Source organism: Schistocerca serialis, chromosome 8 (assembly GCF_023864345.2).
Source record: "Schistocerca serialis cubense isolate TAMUIC-IGC-003099 chromosome 8, iqSchSeri2.2, whole genome shotgun sequence".
Taxonomy (NCBI): domain Eukaryota; kingdom Metazoa; phylum Arthropoda; class Insecta; order Orthoptera; family Acrididae; genus Schistocerca; species Schistocerca serialis.
This window is the reverse complement of record NC_064645.1, coordinates 165831322-165837321: the sequence shown is the minus strand read 5'-3', so window position 1 is coordinate 165837321 and position 6000 is coordinate 165831322.

Here is a 6000-nt window from a genome sequence, read left to right as displayed (position 1 = left end):
CCATGATTAATGTGATTTGAAGAGAAGTAATAAAATGAGCTCTAACATGGAAAGTAAGCGTTTCCGGACACATGTCCAATAACATATTATCCTTCTTTGTGTGTGAGGAATGTTCCCTGAAAGTTTGGCCGTACCTTTTTGTAACATCCTGTATATATATAAAAGCCGTACCTTTTTGTAACACCATATATATATATATAAATTCATGACATCCATCTTTACATATTTATATATATATATATAAAATAAAATAACGTAAGAACTTTACCAGCACCGTCATTTACAAGTTTTCAACAGGGACGTTTCAAACTGTGTCCCCTCTATCGGAATTTAAAAAAAAAATGGTTGACAATACACGGACCCACAACTTCAAACAAATTACGAAAGACACTTGTCATGGATCTCTTCAATAGTCTCAAAATGTGTACATAGTGCCTGTTAATACTGTTAATATAGTCCGAATTTCTCTGAGCCGACCGTTGTGACCGAGAGGTTATAGGACCGTCAGTCCGGAACCGCGCTCCTGCAGGTTCGAATCCTGCCTCGGGCATGGATGTGTGTGATGTCCTTAGGTTAGTAAGGTTTAAATAGTTCTAAGTCTAGGGGACTCATGCCTCAGATGTTAAGTCCCATAGTGCTCAGAGGCATTTGAACCATTTTCTTACTGCACCAACTCCTAACTAAAAGAGACGATCTGCATCCACATAACTACTTTCTCATCTTAATTAATCAAATGTTAACATGTGGAACGTCACGGTTAGGATCACTACTAAATTTCGTAAGCTGTACAAGTTTCAGAACGAGCTAACCGCTACCTCTCTCAGCAGTTAGACTTAAACGATCCAGGCAGATTATTACCAATGTTCTCTCCTGTCGTGCGGTTTACTACGTCATATGGCAAAACGGGCATTCAACTAATGGTCTGACAATGTCAAAATCTCCAGGAACCATATCTCAGACAAAATGCAACGCTTTTTGACTTCGTAGTACTATTCACATTGTAGAAAATAGCTCTCGCGCCGTCGTATAGCGGCCAGATGTCTGCGATGGTGGACTGTCTCTGGATTCCGCCGTCGCCGCTGCCCATTCTCTGCTTTGCTGAACATTTGATGGGTATTGCTGCGCTTTTTCGGCTGGCTGGCTCTGAGCACTATGGGACTCAACTGCTGTGGTCATAAGTCCCCTAGAACTTAGAACTACTTAAACCTAACTAACCTAAGGACATCACACACATCCATGCCCGAGGCAGGATTCGAACCTGCGACCGTAGCGGTCGTGCGGTTCCAGACTGGAGCGCCTTTAACCGCTCGGCCACTCCGGCCGGCGTTTTCGGTCTGGATACCTTCAACATACATAATAAATGCTGATGCAACAATTAAAACACGATAACATGAATCCTTTCGTATTTCTTCCTACAACTCACGTGACATAGCACATATGCGTAGACGAGCAACTTCCTTTAACGTACGTCGAATTAGACACAGTACAGAGCTCTTCTTCGCCTTCACATATCTGCACATTCACGACATACTGTGGTAACAATGTTTGTAACAGTTTTTCATATCCATAGCATTTTAATTCTATAGCTTTTACAGAAAACAACAGAGTTTTATCTCTTTGGGAATGCTGTAAAAGAGAGTGTACTGTGTGCGTTATACATTTTCAATCAATTCCTGCCATTAAAACTTCAAACTTGGCATTATGTGTAGCTTCCTTTTGTAAGCAAATAAACTTACACCACCCACAGTACAATTACCTCCTCCTAAAGCCAGTTAATTAACAAGGACACTTTATGAGTCTGAAACAATAGCATTTTTACTCGTCTTATCACCAACGATATTTATGAATTGGTAAACTCCTTGGTTAACTATACGTACACGTTCCTATATCTCGGTACTACACCCTGTCTCTCTCCCTTTATAGTTTGTTACACCTCACTCGCTCTATAGAAATAAATTGCTTTTAGTTACCCTCAAAGAACTTAAAGAAACTTGACGACCAGTCACTAGTATATGATAACCTTTCCACATAACATCAATAACCTAAACTTTTAAGTAAACTCAAAAATATGTGTAGGTATCGACCTACAACCAAAAAATTACACTACAACAACAATAAAAACATCCTCAAGATAACGTATCTTGTTACTGATGGCACAGTCTCATTATTGGTGAGCCCAGTGGCATCACTAAGACAGAACTTTACTTACTGATCAATGAACACATTGTCCTCTTTCTGGCATGCCCTCCGTCTTCTTGCTTCTATTTGAGATTGTTTTACTCTATGTTTCTTGTATTTATTATCAAGTTTCTCATCCCTTGCTGATAAATAACTGACAACTTTTCTACTACGTATCCTTTCGTATCCATTAATACTGAACGACATGTTCTTTTCTCTTTGGTTTCATTCGATTGTCATCTATTAAAGTAGTTACGATAGACCAAACACTCATACACATGGGAATTTTCTCATCTTCCTCATCGTGTGCCCTGCCTCTTCCAGGCATACAGTGTGGCAGTTGGGAATAATTTGTCTAATCCTAGGTCATCTGCTTCTTCGTCAATAACTGGGTTACTTTCTCATCCTATCGCGTCAGCCACAACACAATGTACTCTGTACTGTCGGACATCTTCCACAGAAGATTCATCCTCGTCACTACCAGATACACATTCATGTTCTAAAACAGTTGTGGTTTCTGTAGTGGACTGGCCCGACAGCCAATCCACTATGACGGGTAGCCCAAAGGCACGCGTTTAAGCTCACGCAGGCTGGCGTGAGGTCTGGAACAGGTCAGAGAAATAAGACTAGCAAAACAGGAGGTAACTGGTAGAATACTTAACTTTAATCCACAATTGGTGTACATCGCTCTTGGCGGTACATGTTATAACCTCAATATAAACTGGTAATGGCGCCTTTCTAGGTCGTAGCAAATGACGTAGCTGAAGGCTATGCTAACTATCGTCTCGGCAAATGATAGCGTATTTGTCAGTGTAGCATCGCTAGCAAAGTCGGCTGTACAACTGGGGCGAGTGGTAGTAGGTCTCTCTCTAGACCTGCCATGTGACGGCGCTCGGTCTGCAATCACTGACAGTGGTGACACGCGGGTCCGACGTATACTAACGGACCGCGGCCGATTTAAAGGCTACCACCTAGCAAGTGTGGTGTCTGGCGGTGACACCACAGTTTCTTTTACCTCCTCAACCCCGGAGGGTAAATCAGTTACGTTCAAAGACTGAGCGTTGTTAACTATAAGCATAGACCCTCCATAGATGGGACTATTTCTGCCTTTTCGTCAGAAACTGCCTGCTCACTTAATACTTCCTCTCTCTCCTTCTCTCTCTCGGAAGCAGGTAACTCGTTAGTATCTGAATACTTCCCTTCACATTCTTCCTCAGAATGGACGGAGATAATTTTAGACTGTTTCTTTGTATTCCCCCCTTTATCATCATCTCCCTTCGTCCTACTTTTTGTAACTTAAAAACTCTTAACGTAACTGATAGATTCTAGAAGACTCTCATTTTTTTTCAAATTAATCCAGTAATGTTTATCCCAAATAGTCAGTCTTATCTTTTCATCAAGAATGTCTAATAATACTTCATATTCCTTTAACCAATCCATACCTAATGGAACAGGAAGATTAAGAGCTGATAGATCTGATACTAAAAACACGTGATGCTCAAATGGCGTACCTCCCATATCAAATACAAGTCAGACATCTTCTCCTACATTTTTGTCTTCTGTCATGAACGTTCCCACTCGATACGTTTCTCTTCCCTTAACTCCATTGATAATAAGCTAATTCAGTTTCCTTATGAGCCAAAATATCTAATTGATAGTCATTTATTGGCCCCGGTATTATTAGCGTTGAAATATTGTCATTTCACTGTTCTTCCACAGATAACAGTACCTCACACACATTTTTTGTTTCTTCTCACGTCACAAACGCGCTTCTGTATTCGTGAAACTGATGATGTAGACATCCAGTCATGGGAATCGGCTGACACGGCTCTGCTACTCCATCATGTCTCTGGTTTTAACATTTATTACTATCACTATCTGCAGCATAACCACTGCTTTTCTACCCGCATTACTGAATTCATTTCTAACATTATTATTATTATTTTTCTTTCCTGTCTCAGACGTTATGTCTGGTTAAAAATGGAAAGTGACGCGGACCTTGATCAAGCGTGGCTTCCTTTTAACTGTACGGTATATGTTACATTGCATTTAGGAACATTAGGGTAATTGAACAGATTTCTGTGGTTGTATATATACGTTTGGATGTAGCTGTATTGCGTTGATGTACTGGTGGTATGACTCCCGTAGTTGATAGTATAATTGGCATGATGTCAACTTTATCCTGATGCCACATGTCTTTGACTTCCTCAGCCAGTTGGATGTATTTTTCAATTTTTTCTCCTGTTTTCTTCTGTACATTTGTTGTATTGGGTACAGATATTTCGATTAATTGTGTTAATTTCTCCTTTTTATTGGTGAGTATCATGTCAGGTTTGTTATGTGGTGTTGTTTTATCTGTTATAATGGTTCTGTTCCAGTATAATTTGTATTCATCATTCTCCAGTACATTTTGTGGTGCATACTTGTATGTGGAAACGTGTTGTTTTATTAGTTTACGTTGTATGGCAAGTTGTTGATGTATTATTTTTGCTACATTGTCATGTCTTCTGGGGTATTCTGTATTTGCTAGTATTGCACATCCGCTTGTGATGTGATCTGCTGTTTCTGTTTGTTGTTTGCAAAGTCTGCATTTATCTGTTGTGGTATTGGGATCTTTAATAATATGCTTGGTGTAATATCTGGTGTTTATTGTTTGATCCTGTAATGCAATCATGAATCCTTCAGTCTCACTGTATATATTTCCTTTTCTTAGCCATGTGTTGGATGCGTCTTGATCGATGTGTGGTTGTGTCAGGTGATACGGGTGTTTGCCATATAGTGTTTTTTTTTTCCAATTTACTTTCTTCGTATCTGTTGATGTTATGTGATCTAAAAGGTTTTAGAAATGGTTATGAAATTACAATGGTGTAGACGATGTATTTATATGAGTGATTGCTTTGTGTATTTAGCTAGTTTCTGTTCGTTCTATAAAGAATTTTCTTAAATTGTCTACCTGTCAATAATGTAGGTTTTTTATGTCGATAAATCCATTTCCTCCTTCCATTCTGCTTAATGTGAATCTTTATGTTGCTGAAAGTATGTGAAGTATTCTATATTTGTGGCATTGTGATCGTGTAGGTGTATTGAGTGCTTCTAGGTCTGTGTTACTCCATTTCACTACTCCAAATGAGTAGGTCAATATTGGTACAGCATAGGTATTTATAGCTTTTGTCTTGTTTCTTGCTGTCAATTCTGTTTTCAGTATTTTTGTTAGTCTTTGTCTTTATTTTTCTTTTACTTCTTTAATATTTGTATTATCTACTCCTATTTTTTGTCTGTTTCCTAGATATTTATAGGCATCTGTTTCTTCCATCGCTTCTATGCAGTCGCTGTGGTTATCCAATATGTAATCTTCTTGTTTAGTGTGTTTTCCCTTGAATGTGCTATTTTTCTTACATTTGTCTGTCTGTCTGTCTGTTATTATTATTATTATTATTATCTTGACCGTTATGTGCTTAATCTGAGTCTGTTCATTCCTCATCGATCGATTTTTCCTATGACTTTTCCTATTTCTTGGTTCAAACCTAGGACTATTATTATCACTTTGTGAAAAAAGTAACCGCTATTTGACTGCACAACAGGTTTCATTCCAGAATCTAGATTTCGGCCTTAAGCCATTATGAAGTGTTCGAAGTATTTAAAATCATTAGACTTGAAGTCGTAAATTTTTTTTTTTCTTTATTGAACTTCAGTGCCTCATATAGGGTAGGCTGGCAGTAGCATGGGCGCTGCTCTTCAGCCAAGTGACAGTACATAGCAGTAACACCTATAAAACAACATAAAGGAGGAAATATGGCGAAACAGGCATAGAAAAGGGGAAAT